This window comes from Pristiophorus japonicus, unplaced genomic scaffold, assembly GCF_044704955.1.
Source record: "Pristiophorus japonicus isolate sPriJap1 unplaced genomic scaffold, sPriJap1.hap1 HAP1_SCAFFOLD_709, whole genome shotgun sequence".
Classification (NCBI taxonomy): domain Eukaryota; kingdom Metazoa; phylum Chordata; class Chondrichthyes; family Pristiophoridae; genus Pristiophorus; species Pristiophorus japonicus.
The window spans coordinates 21,551-42,512 of NW_027254623.1; the positions used below are offsets into that span (position 1 = coordinate 21,551).

Below are 20,962 nucleotides of genomic sequence, written 5' to 3' on the forward strand. Positions count from 1 at the left end.
GAGGGGCAACATTTGGAGACACTGATTCCCCACCAATTCCCATTCTCCTTCTTTCTGGTGGATAATGGAGGGGCCACTGTGTGTAATGTGCAAGTCAGTAAGAATTGTCAGCAAGCTCTTTCTAATTGGAGATTGTATTCAGTGGAAACTTTCACACACTATTTTAGATTTTGTACCAAAGATCATTTTAGAATTAAAGTAAAAGATCGTAATTTTATTGCAAACTGAATTTCTGTTGTGAGTCGCTGAATTAAGGGGAAAGATAACACACATGGACACTGCAGCCCCAAGAACACAATCAGCAATATATCCAGAATATTAAAGTCCAGTCCAGTTATAGGGTTATTAACATCAGCAGAAACAAACCCCAACTGTCAGAATGAACATGGTTCAGTCGGGATGTGATTAACAGCAGCAATAACAGCAGATTCCAACCTCTGCAGGCACTTGTGAACTCGCTGGTGTCTCAGCAGGTGGGATGACCGAACGAATCCCTTCCCACACTCAGAGCAGGTGAATGGCTGCTCCCCCGTGTGAACGCGTTGGTGTGTCAGGAGGGTGAACTCGCTGGTGTCAGCAGGTGCGATGATGTAGTGAATCCCTTCCTCCACTCAGAGCAGGTGAACGGCCTCTCCCCAGTGTGAACTCGCTGGTGTGTCAGCAGGTTGGATGACTGAGTGAATCCCTTCCCACACACGGGGCATGTGAACGGCCTCTCCCCAGTGTGACTGCGTCGATGAATTTCCAGCTCAGATGGTGATCTGAATACCTTCCTACAGTCACCACATTCCCACAGTTTCTCCATGGTGGGGGTATCCTTGTGACTCTCCATGGTTGGATGATCAGTTGAAGCCTCGCCCACGCACGCAACACATTTACAGTTTCTCCACGCTGTGAATGGTGCGATGTTTTTTTAGGTTGTGTAACTCTTTCCACAGGCAGTGCACTGGAACACTCACTCGGGTGTGTGTCTCGGTGCTTTTCCAGTCACACTGATATTTGAAATCTTTTCCCAGACAGAACAGACAAACATTTCTCCTTCCACTTTCAAAGGCCGATGATATTCAAGTCCTGCTCCGTGAGATCTTGATGCGATGTTTGGTTTGTGTTTCCTGTCTGAAAATCTCCCCTTCGAATACGCTGTAAAAGGAGATAATAAAACTCATCACTGTCAGTGCAAGACAGAAATTCAGAATAGGCACATCTAGGGGCCTAGTTTCAACAGGAGTTGCTCCTATTTTCTTGGAGCAACTAGTTTTTTTTGGAGTATCCTAGAAATTGCAATTCTCCACATTTAGTTTGCTCCAGTTTCAGTCAGTTAGTTCAGTTTCTTTTTAGTTCAGTTTTTTTCCCCAAAAGGGGCGTTACCAGCCACTTATGCCTGTTTTGGCCATTTAAGCAAGTTTAGACATCGAAAAGTTACTCCAAACTAATTTGGGCCTGAGTAAGTGTCCACTTTGGTACACTCAGAAAAACCTTGTGGACACTTTAGAAATCAGGCGCAGGTAGCAAGAAATTGGAGGGGGGGAAGGGGGGGCAAGGAAAGTTTGAGGGAAGTTGGAGGATTTTACAAAGCATTAAACACTTCACTTAAAATTAAAGAACCATCATCAATAATACATGATCAATAAATCAATCAATAAATAATAAAAATTAAAAAATAAATTAAAAAAGCAATAAATAAAAAATTTAAAGTTCCTACCTCACCTACTGCAACACCTATCTGTTCGGGAGGACCGGGAGCCCTCCAGCAGCACACAGCCACACACTCAGCCGTGCCTGCCTGACTGATGACATTTTCAAGGGGAAGAGTTCGGGCGGGGCCCGTCGCCGGTGAAGGATTCGGACGTGCCCACCGCCGAGGAGGTGGGAGGGGGGGCCCAGCGAAGAGCTGGTCGGGTGGCCCCATCGCAGAGGTGGTGTTTGGGCGGGCCGTCGAGTAGGTCTTGAGGCAAGAGCAGTGGCGGCGAGGCGAGGCCCGAGGTCGAGCAGCAGCGAGGCGAGGGACTGTGAGGCGAGGTGAGGTGCGGTGAGGCGAGGCCCGAGGTTGGGCAGCGGCGAGGCGAGGGACGGTGAGGCAGGCAGGCCACTTGGCCTGGGCTGGGCCACTCGGCCGGGGGTAGGGTCGCCCGGAGCCACGACGCGCTGGGAGGGCCAGGAGCTACTGCGTGCGCAGCTGCCGGCACTCTTCGGCACAGGGCTGTAGCTCCGCCCCCTACTGCTTCTGCTGCGCTGCGCCCAGTCCAAAGCAGGCCTGATCATCGTGGAGAATCCCGAGGCAAGTACTAGGCGCGCTTTTCCTTCTAGAAAGTCGGCGGAACTCTCGGAGGTGCGCCGTTCTATGGGTCAGTCGAAACTTGGCCCCTAGTTTACATGGAACATTCTTTCCTCTCTTGTTCTTCCAAAGCTGCAAATCCCTGTCCAACACATTTTCCCTCCTGCTTTGTTGAAATCCAAACCTATCACACATTTCTAGACTGTTTCTCCTCCGCTCCCAGTTTTCACCACCAATTCTGGCTGGGCTAAGAAATACACTCACTGGTACACTTCCTTCTTCTAAGGGAGTGGACTCTGGCTGGGTTCAGTTCTACACTCACTGGTTCCCCTCCCTCTCCCTCCCCTGAAGGTGCCGACTCTGGATGGGTTCAGTTGTACACATCAGTTTCTCTCCAATATGTGACCCATGTGCCCAATATCCATGTATGAACCTCGACAGTGAATGTCACAGGCTATTCCACTGTCCTCACCTGAGGCCTCACACGTGCATTTTCCAGCAGGGTCACTGGGCCCTCCTCACAATGGCTCAGTTTCTAAACGATAAGGGGATAAGGGATTATAGGGAGCGGGCAGGGAAGAACATAAGAAATAGGAACAGGAGTAGGCCGTACGGCCCCTCGAGCCTGCTCTGCCATTCAATAAGATCATGGCTGATCCCATCATGGACTCAGCTCTACTTTCTCGCCCGCTTCCCATAACCCCTTATCGTTTAAAAAACTGTCTATTTCTGTCTTAAATTTATTCAATGTCCCAGCTTCCACAGCTCTCTGAGGCAGCAAATTCCACAGATTCACAACCCTGAGAGAAGAAATTCCTCCTCATCTCTGTTTTAAATGGGCGGCCCCTTATTCTAAGATCATGGCCTCCAGTTCTAGTCTCCCCCATCAGTGGAAACATCCTCTCTGCATCCACCTTGTCAAGCCCTCTCGTAATCTTTTAGGTTTCGATAAGATAACATCTCATTCTTCTGAATTCCAAAAAGTGGAGGCCCAACCTACTCAACCTTACCTCATAAGTCACGTCATAATCCCCGGAATCAACTTAGTGAATCTTCTCTGAACTGCCTCCAAAGCAAGTATATCCTTTCGTAAAGATGGAAACCAAAACTGCACGCAGTATTCCAGGCGTGGCCTCACCAATACCACTATATAGCTGTAGCAAAACTTCCCAGCTTTTATACTCCATCCCCTTTGCAATAAAGGGCAAGATTCCATTGGCCTTCCTGATCACTTGCTGAACCTGCATACCATTCTTTTGTGTTTCATGCACAAGTACCCCCAGGTCCCACTGTAATGCGGCACTTTGCAATCTTTCTCCATTTAAATAATAACTTGCTCTTTGATTTTTTTCTACCAAAGTGCGTGACCTCGCACTTTCCAACATTATACTCCATCTGACAAATTTTTGGTCACTCAGTTAGCCTGTCTGTCCTTGTGCAGATTTCGTGTGTTCTCTCACACTGCTTTTCCACCCATCTTTGTATCGTCAGAAAACTTGGCTACGTTACAGTCTGTCCCTTCTTCCAAGTCGTTAATATAGATTGTAAATAGTTGGGGTCCCAGCACTGATCCCTGCGGCAACCCACTAGTTACTGATTGCCAAACCGAGAATTAACCATTTATCCCGTCTCTCTGTTTTCTGTTAGTTAGCCAATCCTCTTTCCATGCTAATATATTGCCGCCAACCTCCTCAACATTTCCTCATAAGAACCCCCTCATCTCTGGAATCCACCTCGTGAATCTTCTATGAACTGCCTCCCCTCTCCTCTCCTCTCCTCCCCTGAAGGTGCTGACTCTATCTGGTTTCAGTTCTGCTTTCACTGGTTTCCCTCCCTCTCCTAAAAGAAGCTGACACTGACTGGGTTCAGTTCTACACTGACTGGTTCCCCTCCCTCTCCTCCCTGAAGGTGCTGACTCTGGCTGGGTTCAGTTCTACACTGACTGGTTCCCCTCCCTCTCCTCCCTTGAAGGTGCTGAATCTGGCTGGGTTCAGTTCTACACTGACTGGTTCCCCTCCCTCTCCTCCCTGAAGGTGCTGACTCTGGCTGGGTTCAGTTCTACACTGACTGGTTCCCCTCCCTCTCCTCCCTGAAGGTGCTGACTCTGGCTGGGTTCACTTCGACACCCACTGGTTCCCCTCCCGTGAAGGTGCTGACTCTGGCTGGGTTCAGTTCTACACTCACTGGTTCCTCTCCCGTGAAGGTGCTGACTCTGGCTGGGTTCAGTTCCACACTCACTGGTTCCCCTCCCTCTCCTCCCCTGAAGGTGCTGACTCTGGCTGGGTTCAGTTCTACACTCACTGGTACCCCTTCCTCCCATCTGCCCCTTCCCTTAAGGCGCTAACTCTCGCTGTGTTCAATTCCATACTCTCTGTTTCTGCTCCCACCCCTCTCCCGCAGGCAGAGTTTAGGGAGCTAGGAGAGGGATTAAAAAGCAGGACCTCAAAAGGTAGTAATCTCCGGATTACTCCTGGTGCCACGAGCTAGTGAGTAGAGAAATAGGAGGATAGAGCAGATGAATGTGTGGCTGGAGAGATGGTGCGGGAGGGCTTTAGATTCCTGACACACTGAGACCGCTTCTGGGAGAGGTGGGACCTGTACAAACCAGACGGGTTGCACCTCAACAGAGCTGGGACCAATATCCTCATGGGGCGGGGGGGTTTGCTCGTGTTGTTGGGGAGGGTTTAAACTAGCTTGGCAGGGGGATGGGAACCTGACAATAGATTCAGTAGGGAGGGGAGTAAAGCTGGAATTAGAAAGCAAAAATAAAGAAAGTGAATTTGAAGGAGAGAGGAAACAAGCAGGAAATAAGGGTAAAAAAACAAACTTAAAGGCTCTTTGTCTCAATGCACGTAGCATTTGTAACAAAATAGATGAGCTGACGGCAGAAATAGATACAAATGGGTATGATCTGATAGCCATTACAGAGACGTGGTTGCAAAGAGACCAGGACTGGGAATTAAATATTCAGCGGTACTTGACAATCTGAAAGGACAGACAGAAAGGAAAAGGAGGTGAGGTAACTCTATTGATAAAGGATGGAATCACTGCAATAGTGAAAAACGATATTGGCTCAAATGATAAGAATGTTGAAACAGTTTGGGTGGAGATAAGGAATAAGGGGAAAAGTCACTGGTGGGTGTAGTCTATAAGCTTCCTAACAGTAGCAACTCTGTTGGTTGGAGCGTAAACCAGGAAATAGGGGGGGCTTGTAAAAAGGGAACAGCAATAATCATGGGTGATTTTAACCTCCATATTGATTGGACAAATCAAATTGGTCAGGGTAGCCTTGAAGAAGAGTTCATAGAGTGCATAAGGGCCGGGTTCCTTGAAAAATATGTAACGGAACCAACCAGGGGGAAGGCTATCTTAGATCTTGTCCTGTGTAATGAGACAGGATTAATAAACAATCTCCTAGTAAAGGATCCCCTCGGAATGAGTGATCACAGCATGATTGAATTTCAAATTCAGATGCAGGGTGAGAAAGTTGGATCACTAACCAGCGTACTAAGCTTAAATAAAGGAGACTATGAAGGTATGAGGGCAGAGTTGGGTAAAGTGGACTGGGAAAATAGATTAAAGTGCAGGATGGTTGATGAACACTGGTGTACATTTAAGGAGATATTTCACAGCTCTCAAGAAAAATATATTCCAGTGAGGAGGAAAGGGTGAGAGAGAAAAGATAGCCATCATTGCTAACTAAAGAAATAAAGGATGGTATCCAATTAAAAACAAGGGCATACAAAGTGGCCAAAACTACTGGGAGGACAGAAGACTGGGAAGCTTTTAAAAGCCAGCAAACAATGACTAAAACAATGATTAAGAGAGGGAAGATAGACTATGAAAGTAAACTAGCACGAAATATAAAAACAAATAGCAAGAGTTTCTATCGGTATATAAAAAGGAAACAAGAGTGGCTAAAGTAAATGTTGGTCTCAGAGGATGAGACCGGGGAATTAGTAACGAGGACATGGAGACGGCAGAAACTCTAAACAAATATTTTGTATCAGTCTTTACGTTAGAGGACACTAACAATATTCCAACAGTGGATAGTCAAGGGCTATATGGGGGGGAGGAACTTAACACAATCACAATCACTAAGGAGGTTAATGGAACGAAAGGCAGATAAATCCCCTGGACCTGATGGCTTGCATCCTAGGGTCTTAAGAGAAGTATCAACAGGGATAGTGGATGCATTAGTTGTAATTTACCAAAATGCCCTGGATTCTGGGGAGGTCCCAGCAGATTGGAAAACTGCAAATGTAACGCCCCTATTTAAAAAAGGAGGCAGACAAAAATCAGGAAACTATAGACCAGTTAGCCTAACGTCTGTGGTTGGGAAAATGTTGGAGTCCATTATTAAAGAAGCAGTAGCAGGACATTTGCAAAAGCAAAATTCAGCCAGGTAGAATCAGCATGGATTTATGAAGGGGAAGTCATTTTGACAAATTTGCTGGAATTCTTTGAGGATGTAACGAACAGGGTGGATAAAGGGGAACCAGTGGATGTGGGGTATTTGGACTTTAAGAAGGCATTTGTCAAGGTGCCACATAAAAGGTTACTGCACAAGATAAAAGTTCACAGTATTGGGGGTAATATATTAGCATGGATAAAGGATTGGCTAACTAACAGAGTGTCCAGATAAATGGTTCATTCTCTGGTTGGCAACCAGTAACTAGTGGATGCTGCAAGGATCAGTGCTGGGTCCCCAACTATTTACAATCTTTATCAATGACTTGGAAGAAGGGATCGAGTGTAACGTAGCCAAGTTTGCTGACGATACAAAGATGGGAGAAAAAGCAATGTGTGAGGAGGACACAAAAAATCTGCAGAAGGATATAGACAGGCTAAGTGAGTGGGCAAAAATTTGGCAGATGGATATCATGTTAGAAAGTGTGAGGTCATGCACTTTGGCAGAAAAAAAAAATCAAAGAGCAAGTTATTATTTAAATGGAGAAAGATTGCTAAGTGCCGCAGTACAGCGGGACCTGGGGGTACTTGTGCATGAAACACAAAAGGATAGTATTCAGGTACAGCAAGTGATCAGGAAGGCCAATGGTATCTTGGCCTTTATTGCAAAGGGGATGGAGTATAAAAGCAGGGAAGTCTTGCTACAGCTATTCAAGGTTTTGATGAGGCCACACCTGGAATACTGTGTGCAGTTTTAGTTTCCATATTTACGAAAGGATATACTTGTTTTGGAGACAGTTCAGAGAAGTTCACTAGGTGGATTCCGGGGATGAGGGGGCTTACTTATGAGGAAAGGTTGAGTAGGTTGGGCCTCTACGCATTGGAATTCAGAAGAATGAGAGGCGATCTTATCGAAACGTATAAGATTATGATGGGACTCGACAAGGTGGATGCAGAGAGAATGTTTGCACTGATGGGGGAGACTAGAACTAGAGGTCATGATCTTAGAATAAGGGGCCGCCCATTTAAAACAGAGATGAGGAGAAATTTATTTTCTCAGAGGGTTGTAAATCTGTGGAATTAGCTGCCTCAGAGAGCTGTGGAAGCTAGCACATTGAGTAAATTTAAGACAGAAATAGACAATTTTTTAAATGATAAGGGGTTATGGGGGGCGAGCCTGGAAGTGGAGCGGAGTCCATGATCAGATCAGCCATGATCTTATTGAATGGCGGAGCAGGCTCCAGGGGCCGTATGTTCCTATGTACACTGTCTAAGGAAACACTCCCAGGACAAGTGCAGCATGGATTAGATACAGAGTAAACCTCCACCTACACTGTCCTATCAGAGACTCCAAGGTCAGGTACAGCATGGGTTGGATGCAGCATAAAGCTCCCTGTACATTGTCCCATCAAACACTCCCAGGGCAGGTACAGCATGGGTTAGATACAGATCAAATCTCCCTCTACACTGTCCCATCAAACACTCCCAGGGCAGCATATGGAACATAAGAAATAGGAGCAGGAGTAGATCATTTGGTCCCTCGAACCTGCTCCGCCATTCAATAAGATCACGGCTGATCGGATCCAGGCCTCAACTCCACTTCCCCGCCTGCGCCCCATAATCCTTGACTCCCTTATCATTGAAAAATCTGTCGATCTCCACCGTAAATATATTCAATGACCCAGCCGCCACAGCTCTGAGGTAGCAAATTCCAAAGATTCAGAACCCTCAGAAGAAATGCCTACTGATTTTGGTTTTAAATGAGCGATCCCTTATTCTGAAACTACGCCCCCTAGTTCTAAATTCCCCCATGGAGGGAAACATCCTCCCTGCATCTACCCATCAAGCCCCCTCAGAATCTTATACCTTTCAAAAAGATCACCTCCAAGTCTTCTAAACCCCAAGGAGTATAGGCCCAACCTGCTCAAACTTTCATCTCAGCAATCAACCTCATGAACCTACTCTGAACTGCCTCCAGTGCAAGTGTATCCTTCCTTAAATAAGGAGACCAAAACTGTGCGCAGTACTCCAGGTGTGGTCTTACCAATGCTATATACAGTTGCAGCAGGATTTCCCTACTTTTATACTCCATCTCCCTTGCAATAAAGGCCAACATTCCATTTGCCTTCCTAACTAATTGCAGTAACTGCATGCTAAATTTTTGTGTGTCCTGTACAAGGACCCCCAGATCCCGCTGTACATGGCATTTTGTAATCTCTCCCCATTTAAATAGTAATTTGCTTTTTTATTTCTCCTACCAAAGTGGATAAGCTCACATTTTCCCACATTATACTCCATCTGCCAAAGTTTTGCCCACTCACTTAGCCTATCTATATCCCTTTGTAGATTATTTGCATCCTCTTCTCAACTTGCTAGGTGAGCACAGGTTCTGTACACAGTAAATCTCAGTCGACATTATCCCATCAAACACTCCCAGGGCAGGAACAGCACGGGGTTAGATACAGCGTAAAGCTCACTCTACACTGTCCCATCAAACACTCCCGGGGCAGGTGCAGCATGGGTTAGATACAGAGTAAAGCTCCCTCTACACTGTCCCATCAAACACTCCCAGGGCAGGTACAGCACGGGGTTAGATGCAGAGTAAAGCTCCCTCTACACTGTCCCATCAAACACTCCGAGGGCAGGTACAGCACGGGGTTAGATACAGAGTAAAGCTCCCTCTACATTATCCCATCAAACACTCCAGGGCAGGTAGAGCACGGGGTTAGATACAGAGTAAATCTCCCTTATTACAACAGTGACGACAATCCCAAGTACTTCATTGGCTGTAAAGTGCTTTGAGAGGTCCGGTGGTCGTGAAATGCGGCAAATAAATCCAAGTCTTTCTCTCTCTACACTGTCCCATCAGACACTGCCAGCCCATAACGAGCAGGGCTCAGGGAGGTTGGTTGCTAGGCACTGCAGTGATGTCATAAAGCAGGGCCATTCAGCCCAGCAGATCCTCTCCTTGTCCCTTTAAAGGTGGAGAGCTGGGACATCCTGTCTCAACACACTTTCCCTGTTCATACTGAGAATCTCCAGGGAAAGCCCCAAGGCCCAGAGTGTGGAACACAACCAAGGGAGAAAGAGGAGGAGAGCTGGTGCAGTGTGGAAGATGAGGGAGGAGTCTGCTCATTCCAAGGGGCAGATTAGACAAAGTGCTTTGAGTGGTGGGTCCAGTAGTGAAACTGAAATGAACCCATAGGGAATAAATAAAGATCCAATCCAAGGGAACAAGCAACGGGTCATTGGGCAGAAATCACAACTGGCCCAGAATTATTCAATGGGCGAGCATCGATTGTTTATTGTGGGAAGTTCTACACTTCAACCATCCATTGAGTGAAGAAGTGTTTCCGAACATCTCTCCTGAATGACCTGGCTCTGATTTTATGATTATGTCCCCTCGTCCTAGACAACCACCACAGCAGAATCAATTTCTCTCTATCTACCCTAGCAATTGCTTTCAAATTCACACTAAATTCCCACAGACTAGGTAGAGTATGATTTGATACAGAGTAAAGTTCCCTCCACACTGCTGCAGGGCAAACTTCAGTGTCCTTCCCAACTGCGCTGCTGGCAGCTTATCAATTAAAATTCAGCAGCAGTACGATCTGTCACTGCACTGAAAACTTTCCACCCGCAGCTCCTGATCAGTTTCAGGTTAAAGCTCCCTCTAAACTGTCCCATCAAGCACTCCCGGGGCAGGGGCAGCACGAATTAGATACACAGTAAATCTGTGTCAGAGGAAACTGTACCCCAGTGAGAGTCAATGCCAGAGGAAACTGTACCCCAGTGAGGGTCAGTGCCAAAGGAAACTGTACCCTAGTGAGAGTCAGTGCCAAAGGAAACTGTACCCTAGTGAGAGCTAGTGCCAGAGGAAATTTTACCCATGAGAATCAGTGCAAGAGGAAACTGTACCCCAGTGAGAGTCAGTGTCAGAGCAAACTGTACCCCAGTGAGAGTCAGTGTCAGAGCAAACTGTACCCCAGTGAGAGCTAGTGCCAGAGAAAACTGTACCACAGTGAGAATCAGTGCCAGATCAAACTGTGCCCCATTGAGACAGTGCCAGAGGAAACTGTAACCCAGTGAGAGCTAGTGCCAAAGGAAACTGTACCCCAGTGAGAATCAGTGCCAGATCAAACTGTGCCCCATTGAGACAGTGCCAGAGGAAACTGTAACCCAGTGAGAGCTAGTGCCAAAGGAAACTGTACCCCAGTGAGAGCCAATGCCAGAGGAAGCTGTAACCCAGTGAGAGCTAGTGTCAGAGGAAACTGTACCCCAGTGAGAGCTAGTGCCAGAGGAAACTGTACCCCAGTGAGAGTCAGTGCCAGAGGAACCTGTAACCCAGTGAGAGCTAGTGCTAGAGGAAACTGTACCCCAGTGAGAATCAGTGCCAGAGCAAACTGTACACCAGTGAGAATCAGTCCCAGAAGAAACTGTACCCCAGTCAGACAGTGTCAGAGGAAACGGTACCCCAGAGTGCCAGTGGAAACTGTACCCCAGAGAGAGTCAGTGCCAGAGGGAACTGTATCCCAGTGAGAGTCAGTGCCAGAGGTAACTGTATCCCAGTGAAAGTCAGTGCCAGAGGAAACTGTACCCCAGTGAGAGTCAGTGCCAGAGGAAACTGTACCCCAGTGAGAGTCAGTGCCAGAGGAAACTGTACCCCAGAGTCATTACAATTCAAAATATCTTCAGTTATCAGCAACAAATTGTATTTATAACGTGCCTTAAACATAGTAAAATGTCCCAAGGCACTTCACAGGAACTTTATCAAACAAAATTTGACACCCAGTCACATAAGGAAATATTAGCACAGGTGACTAAAAGCTTGTTCAAAAGAGTAGGTATTAAGGAATATTATAAAGATCGAGAGATTTAGGGAGTAAATTCCAGAGCTTATAGCCTCGGCAGCTGAAGGTACGGCCACCAATATTGGAGGGATGAAAATTGGGGCTGCTCAAGAGGCCAGAATTGAAGGAATGCAAAGATCTCTGAGGGTTGTAGGGCTGGAGGAGATTACAGCAATAGGGAGGGGCAAGATCCTGGACTGATTTCAAAACAATGATAAGAATTTTGAAATTGAGGCATTGATGGAGCAGGAGCCAATGTAGTTCAGCGAGCTCAGGGGTGATGGATGAACGGAAATTGGTACAAGTTGGGATGCGAGGGCTGAGGACAGATTGATTAGAATAGGCCTATATTCTCTGGAGTTTATTAGAATGGAAGGTGATATCATTGAAACTTAAAATTCTTCATCGAATATTCAAGGTCTGGATAGTCTCGAAGTAGGGATCCTAGTATTAGAAGAGATCGCCCATTTAAGACTGAGATGAGGAGATATTTCTTCACTAAAGTTGTGAATCTTTGAAATTCTCTGTCGAATAGAGATCTTACTGAATTGTGGAGTAGACGGGAGGGGTTGTATGGCCTACGCCTGCTGCTATTTCTTGTGTTCTTGAGTAAGGATTACGAGCAGGAGTGTTTTTGATGAGCTTAAGTTTGCGGAGAGTGTGAGGCCGATCAGAAGAGCATTGGAATAATCCAATGTAGCGGTAACAGAGGCATGGATGAGAGTTTGAACAGATGAGCTGAGGAAGAAGTAGAGACCGGCGATATTATGGAGGTGGAAGTAAGTGTACTCGGTGATTGAGGGAATATGGGTTCAGAAGCTCATCTCGGGAACAAGTACGACGCCAATCAATAAACTGCAACTCTCCATATCTGTGTTTCAGTATATTAGAATGCTACATATCTCTAGTGATCAATTAATCAGAAATGCTTCGATATTAGTAGTTATCAATATATGTTCCTATAATTCTAAATGTTCATGAACGAATAAATGATTCTATGGACGATAGGCCGTGCTGGCCTTTCAGATGGGTCTGTGCATCGTGATCAGTGAACTGTCTCTGTGCTTCCGCTTCAATCTTTCCATTGGCTTTCTCACCAGATGGGAAATATTTGAACATTGAGATCTGATGGTGTCGGTGTGAGTGTAGCCGCACCTAATGTACAGAGACCGGTCCATCTGCTGGGCTCTGCCTCAAACTGGAGTCACCACTTAGATCAAAGCCCTTTACTCTAAAACACACACAAGATTCACTGAGACTGTGTTTAGAGACAGAAAGTGATCTCACTTCACGGCCTCATGCTGGATAATTGTGCTCGGTGGTCAGACTCTCCAAGTCTCATTTCCTGCCTTACCTTGTAACCTGTGTGTACTGTCTACAGGACCGGTGTGTATCTGAGTAAATGGCACTTTCTCTTACCTTTCTCCCCAGTCGATCTATTGAAGCACTTTCAATTGGAAGGGGTTCACTGGTTGGTGCTCTCACAATCGTGCGCTGGTTCACCTGCTGTTGTTTCTCAGTCCACAATCCCTGTTTCCTTCCAGCTGTGGAACTTTCTCAATCACTCCGCCATTCACCGGGAGATCTAATTATGGCAGGGCAGAAAATTAGAAGAATATTAATGTTGTGAAGTGGAATGTAGTGTAAAGTGTTTTTCCAATGTTTCAGAAACATATCTGTTCAGTATTTCTGTTTGATTTTATCCTTTTCCTCAGATCCCTGTCCGACCCGTCTGGACTTAGAGAAAATCACCAGAATTCTCCCCAAGTTACACACTAACTGATCTCACTGGGCTCCCAGGTTACACACTGTCTGATCTCACCAGGCCCCCGGGTTACACACGGTCTGATCTCACCGGGCCCCCGGGTTACACACTGTCTGATCTCACTGGGCCCCCGGGTTACACACTGTCTGATCTCACTGGGCCTCCGGGTTACACATTGTCTGATCTCACTGGGCCCCCGGGTTACACACTGTCTGATCTCACCGGGCCTCCGGGTTACACACTGTCTGATCTCACTGGGCCCCCGGGTTACACACTGTCTGATCTCACTGGGCCCCGGAGTTACACACTGTCTGATCTCACTGGGCCCCCGGGTTACACACTGTCTGATCTCACTGGGCCCCCGGGTTACACACTGTCTGATCTCACTGGGCCCCCGGGTTACACAATGTCTGATCTCACTGGGCCCCCCGGGTTACACATTGTCTGATCTCACTGGGCCCCCGGGGACGGGGGGCGTAGGGACAAGGAGGTGGGTAGGAGCAGGGGAGGGGAAAAAGAATGGGGGTGAGGGAGAGGAGAGGGAGAAGAGAGGGATAGGGGGACGGTTATCGAAGTCCCTCAGCTTTCCCAGGAACGCTTCCCCCCTCCCCCTCACAACTCTGTCCCCCTCGCCTGTCGGACCTCCCCACTCCCCGCAAACGTCAGTCTCCTCCCTCCCCTGTCATTCTGGGGGTGTGCCTGTGTGAGCGTGTCCATATCTCTTACCCCCGCCCCCCCCATGTCTCTCTTCACATCTGCCACCCACCCGCCCCCGTTCTCTCGCTCTCTCTCCCGTACCCTCCGTTGTCTCTCTTCCCCCATCTCTCTCTCTCTCCCACCCAGTGTCTCTCTCCCCCCCCCCCATTCCGTGTCACATGCCTCCCCCTCCCTCTGTCTCCAAGGACACTCGCCCTCAGCCCCCTCTCTACCCCGGGACACTCTCCCTCGGCCCTCTCTCCCCCCCGGGACACTCTCCCTCGGCCCCCGCTCCCCCCCGAGACACTTTCCCTGGGCCCCCTCTCCCCCCAGGACACTCTCCTTCGGCCCCCTCTACAACCCGGGACACTCTCCCTCACCCCCCGGGACACTCTCCCTCGACTCCCTCTCCCCCCGGGACACTCTCCCTCGGCCCCCTCTCCCCCCGGGACACTCAGCTCCGCTCACTTTCCGCTATCTTGTTTAACTTCACCAACGGCCGGCCTCCGGGCTCCCTGGACATGCGCAGTGCCGCCTCACGGCGCGCTCAGGGAGGCGTTGTCCGCCCCTGCAATTGGCTGATTGACTTGATTGACAGGCCGTCCACCAATCGCAGCCCAGTATCTTCCTTTTCCCCCGCCCACTCCCACAGTCGGAGGCGGTGCCGCTCACTCAGCGCCAGTGACATCACCAATCCGGCAGCGCAAGCTGCGTGACGTCATCAACCCAGCAAGAAGGGGTGTGTGACATCAGAACCCCAGCAACGTGAGCTGTGTGACATCAGTAACCTGGCAACGCAGTCTGTGTGACGTCATGTAGCCTGGCGGGGAGGACACAGACCCCACAGATTGGCCGTGCACCGAGTCTGGCACCAGGGGAGGGCACCCACCCCACAGGATGGTGTATACCAAGCCTGGCACCAGTGGAGGGCACCCACCCCACAGGATAGCCGTGTACCGAGTCTGGCACCAGGGGAGGGCACCCACCCTACAGGATGGTGTATACCGAGCCTGGCACCAGGGGAGGGCACCCACCCCACAGGATGGCCGTGTACTGAGCCTGGCACCAGGGAAGGGCACCGACCCCACAGGATGGCCGTATATTGAGCCTGGCACAAGGGGAGGACACAAACCCCACAGGATGGCCGCGTATTGAGCATGGCACCAGGGCAGGGCACAAACCTCACAGGATGGCTGAGTTCCGAGCCTGGCAGCAGGAAAACCATGGGCCCATTGGTTGTCATGTGTGTGTCCAGTGGGACGGGAGCTGTGGGATTTATCATCAGTGACAGGCCCAGATTACCCAGGTGTATCAGCGCTGCATGGCCCACAGGACAGGAACAAGAAGGAGAGAATGTTCTGAAGTTCTATCCTGTACTTACAGTGATGACTTTTGTAAACTCCTTTTACAGGGTATTAGAAGAAGAAGATTAGCACACGGGAAGCTCAAACCTAAAGATCACATCCATATCTGCCAGAGTCAGTTGATTCATCAAGAGCTGATTATCATCGTCCTTTTACATAAGAACATAAGAAATAGGAGCATGAGTAGGCCATACGGCCCCTGGAGCCTGCTCCACCATTTAATACAATCATGGCTGATCTGATTATAGACTCAGGTCCACTTTCCTGCCCGCTCCCCGTAACCCTTTAATCCCTTATCGGTTAAGAAACTGTCTACCGCTGTCTTAAATTTATTCAATGTCCCAGCTTCCACAATTCTCTGAGGCAGCGAATTCCACAGATTTACAACCCTGAGAGAAGAAATTTCTCCTCATCTCAGCTTTAAATGGGCGCCCCCTTATTCTAAGATTATGCCCCCAAGTTCTAGTCTCCCCTATCAGTGGAAACATCCTCTCTGCATCCACCTTGTCAAGCCCCCTCATAATCATATACGTTTCGATAAGATCACCTCTCATTCTTCTGAATTCCAATGAGTATAGGCCCATTCTACTCAACCTTTCCTCGTAAGTCAACAACCTCATCTCCGGAATCAACCTAGTGAACCTTCTCCGAACTGCCTCCAAAGCAAGTATATCCTTTTGTAAATACGGAAATCAAGGCAGTATTCCAGGTGTGGTCTCACCAATACCCTGTAAAACTGTAGCAAGACTTCCCTGCTTTTATACTCCATCCCCTTTGCAATAAAGACCATGATACCATTGGCCTTCCTGATCACTTGCTGTACCTGAATATTAAACTTTTGTGCTTCATGCACAAATAACCCCAGGTCCTGCTGTACTGCAGCACTTTGCAATTTTCCTCCATTAAAATTTTAACTTGCTCTTTGATTTTTTTTGCCAAAGTGCATGACCTCACACTTTCCAACATTATACTCCATCTGCCAAATTTTTGCCCACTCACTTAGCCTATCTATGTCGTTTTGCAGGTATTTTGTGTCCTCCTCACCACACATTGCTTTTTATCCCATCTTTGCATCATCAGCAAACTTGGCTATGTTACACTCGGTCCTTTCTTCCAAGTTGTTAATATAGATTGTAAATAGTTTGGGTCCCAGCGACACCCATTTATCCCAACTCTGTTTTCTGTTAGTTAGCCAATCCTTTATCCGTGCTAATCTATTACCCTCAACCCCGTGAACTTTTATCTTGCACAGTAATCTTTTATATGGCACCTTGTCAAATGCCTTCTGGAAGTCCAAATACACCACATCCACTGGTTCCCTTTTTTCCACCATGTTCGTTACATCCTCAAAGAATTCCAGCAAATTTGTCAAACATGACTTCCCCTTCATAAATCCATGCTGACTCTGCCTGACCGAATTATACTTTTCCAAATATCCTGCTACTTCTTCTTTAATAATGGACTCCCAACCACAGATGTTAGGCTAACTGGTCTAGTTTCCTGCTTTTTGTCTGTCTCCTTTTTAAATAGGGGCATTACATTTACCATTTTCCAATCGGCTGGGACCTCCCAGAATCCAGGGAATTTTGTGAAATTATAACCAATGCATCTACTATCCCTGCTGTTACTTCTCTTAAGACCATAGGATGCAAGCCATCAGGTCCAGGGGATTTACCCGCCTTTAGTCCCATTATCTTACTTCTTAGTGATTGTGATCAGTTCCTCCCCCCCTATATTCCCTCGACTGTCCACTGTTGGAATATTGTTTGTGTCCTCTACCATAAAAACTAATACAAAATATTTGTTTAGAGTTTCTGCCATCTCCATGTTCCCCATTATTAATTCCCGTTCTCATCCTCTGAGAGACCAACATTTACTTTAGCCATCTTTTCCTTTTTATATACCTATAGAAACTCTTGCTATCCGTTTTTATATTTTGTGCTAGTTTACTTTCATAGTCTATCTTCCCTTTCTTCATGATTTTTTAGACATTCTTTGCTAGTTTATAAAAGCTTCCCAATCTTCTGTCCTCCCACTTGTTTTGGCCACGTTGTATGCCCTTGTTTTTAATTGGATACCGTCCTTTACTTCTTTAGTTAGCCACGGGTGACTATTTTTTCTTTTACACCCTCAATGGAACTGGAACTGGATTGCAGTGGGACTTTCAGGAGAATATTAAAGTTGGCACCACAGAAATAATTACATCTGAGCGTCGCCATCAGGGCAACCTATTACCGGGGCATTCATTCATCGTGGGCCACCCTGACCTGCGAGAGGACACCACCACAGGTCGGGAGGATAAAAGAGCAGCGAGGGTCCTGGAACATTGTGGGTCATCCCGACCTGCGAGAGGACATATTCTCATCCGTTCCGTGTACTGCTTTCGTCTGCATAGTGCTACATGTAACATGATTCGTGATCGGTATTGAAATGTATCCTGGAATGTAATGTAAACCTGTTATTATCTGCTCCATGTAATACCCTTATTTGCACAGTACTACATGTAACGTGATTTACGGATTGTACTAAACTGTACCCTGAAATGAAATGCACGGTAGTGCATCGTATGGAATTGCTGTCAGCATCTAAATGAATTGTATGGAATTGCTGACCGCAAGGTATTGAACTATTTTCCAATGTATTGTGAAAATTTTATATGAATAAAGTATATTTTTGAAGAAAAAAAAGCCACCATGGGTCAGGAGGATAAAAGAGCATACCACTGCAGCTTCCAGAGTGAACTGCTACAAGTGTGCGACAGCTTCAAGGTGGGCGACTGGATGACATCATCAAAACCCAGGTCGCAGTTTGGTGCGTGGGCAGGAACATCGGCGGGGTGCAGGTACAGCGGAGAAGCGGGAAGGTCGGGGCGGATGAGCGGTGAGAGATCGTGGAGGAGGAACGGTGAGAAATCGTGGCGGGGGTGCGGTGAATGAGGGTACGGGGCCCAGAAGAGCCGAGGGCCCAGGGGCAGCACGGGCCTGCCCACACTGTGTGCGCACTAGATCCTTGCAGCAGAGCAGGTCTCCTGCTGTCCTGGTTAACCCTTGCCGCTGGATAAAGGCCGAGCTCTGTCAATCACAAATTAAAACAAACCAGGCACAGGCATCTTCCACCCTTCAATTGGAGTTCAGGACTGGAATATCAGCTCCTTCATTGAAACAACTGCAAACCCATGTGGAAGCAAGTCATCCTGGTTCCAGGGACCGCCGATGATGATAAAGACCATTGTTGGGGAGATTGCGGGTATTCCCGGGATTCTGTAGATATTGTGGGAGGCCGATTCGGTGACAATCGCAGATCCACCCCGGAATAGACAAAACAATCTGTGACCCTCCTGTGAAGTGCCTGTGGACCTTTTACTGTGATAAAGGCGCAATATAAAGACAAGTTGTTGTTATTGTCCCGCCAATCCCTCTTTTTTTTCATAGGCAGTCCCTCGGAATCAAGGGAGACTTACTTACCCTCCTAAAATATGAGTTCTTTAGTGGTTGAACAGTCCAATACGAGAGCCACAGACCCTGTCACAGGTGTGACAGATATTCGTCGGAGGAAGGGGTGGGTGGCACTGATTTACCACATGTTCCTTCCGCTGCTTGCGCCTGACCTCTTCACACTCGCGGCGTTGAGATTCGAAGAGCTCAACGCCCTCCCGGATGCACTTTCTCCACCTCGAGTGGTCTTCGGCCAGGGTCTCCCAGGTGTCGGTGGAGATGTTGCACTTTATCAGGGAGGCTTCAAGGGTGTCCTTGTAATGTTTCCTCTGCCCTCCTTCGGCTTGTTTGCCGTGACGGAGTTCCGAGTAGAGCGCTTGCTTTAGGAGTCTCATGTCTGGGGCATGCGGACAATGTGGCCTGCCCAGCGGAGCTGATCGAGTGTGGTCAGTTCTTTGATGCTGGGGATGTTGGCCTGGTCGAGGACGCTAACGTTGGTGCATCTGTCCTCCCAGGGGATTTGTAGGATCTTGCGGAGACATCATTGGTGGTAATTCTCCAGCGACTTGAGGTGTCTGCTGTATATGGTCCATGTCTCTGAGCCATACAGGAGGGCGGGTAGGTTTGAGGGCCTGGTCTTTGAACACTCTTTTCCTCAGGCGGCCGAAGGCTGCACTGGCGCACTGGGGGCGGTGTTGGATCTGGTGGTCAATGCCGGCCCTTGTTGATAAGAGGCTCCCGTGTTTTGGGAAATGGTCCCCGGCCGGTGTCCAGGGCCCACGCCGTGGACCTTGCTGACTGGGGGGCAGTGCTGCGCGGCCCGGCCCAGCGGGAACAGACTGCTGGAGGACCTTTATCTGATGGAGGTTTAGTGTAAGGCCCGAGCTCTGGGAGCCTCAGTAAATACGTCACAATGTCCTGGAGTGGGACCCAGGGGCAAAGGTCACCGCCCGTTAAACATTCAACATTTAAACCCAACCACCAAGCTCCGAGCGCGAGCCTCGCTCAACCCACTTCAGCGCCTCAGGGGCGGCCCCGTGCGGGGCTCTCCGGGGATGCGGATTGGTAGGAGCGCCTGTCACTCAGAGTGTGGGAGGCGGGTTTCCGGAGCGGGGCAGTCCTGGAGAAGGGGATTGGCCAGAGCGCCTGTCACTTAGAGTGAGGGAGGTGGGTTGTCGGGGCTGGGCTCTCCCGGGGGAAGGTGATTGGCCCGAGTGCCTGTCACTCAGAGTGAGGGAGGCGGGTTTCCGGGGCGGGCCCGGGCCTCAGTGGGACTCGGAGGTCGAGCAGTGTGTTTGAGCCGGGCGCCAGTGACGCTGCGCTGGAGCCGGTGGGAGCGGCTGAGAGCGGTCGCCTGGTTTTATGCTCCGGGGGGGTGGGGGGATATAGATATGTGAAGAGAAAAAGGTTAGTAAAGACAAACGTAGGTACCCTGCAGTCAGAATCAGGGGAAGTCATAACTGGGAACAAAGAAATGGCAGACCAATTGAACAAGTACTTTGGTTCGGTATTCACGAAGGAGGACACAAAAAACCTTCCGGATATAAAAGGGGTCAGAAGGTCGAGTAAGAAGGAGGAACTGAGGGAATTCCTTATTAGTCGGGAAATTGTGTTGGGAAAATTGATGGGATTGAAGGCCGATAAATCCTCAGGGCCTGATGTACTGCATCCCAGAGTACTTAAGGAGGTGGAAATAGCGGATGCATTGACAGTCAATTTCCAACATTCCATAGACTCTGGATCAGTTCCTATGGAGTGGAGGGTAGCCAATGTAACCTCACTTTTTAAAAAAGGAGGGAGAGAGAAAACAGGGAATTATAGACCGGTCAGCCTGACCTCAGTAGTGGGTAAAATGATGGAATCAATTATTAAGGATGTCATAGCAGCGCATTTGGAAAGAGGTGACATATGTCCAAGTCAGCATGGATTTATGAAAGGGAAATCATGCTTGACAAATCTGGAATTTTTTGAGGATGTTTCCAGTAGAGTGGACAAGGGAGAACCAGTTGATGTGATGTATTTGGTCTTTCAGAAGGCTTTCGACAAGGTCCCACACAAGAGATTAATGTACAAAGTTAAAGCACATGGGATTGGGGGTAGTGTGCTGATATGGATTGACAACTGGTTGGCAGACAGGAAGCAAAGAGTAGGAGTAAATGGGTACTTTT

At 48.2% G+C, this 20,962-nt stretch overlaps 1 long non-coding RNA gene across 1 annotated transcript; it reads right to left on the bottom strand.

The window, feature by feature from the left end:
* Nucleotides 1–216: 216 nt before the first annotated feature.
* On the bottom strand, nt 217–19,360 carry LOC139256312 (uncharacterized). The gene is made up of 3 exons (XR_011592161.1): nt 18,825–19,360; nt 12,955–13,120; nt 217–1,140 (listed from the first exon to the last, which is right to left on the bottom strand). It is a non-coding gene; the product is annotated as an uncharacterized lncRNA (long non-coding RNA).
* Nucleotides 19,361–20,962: the final 1,602 nt, after the last annotated feature.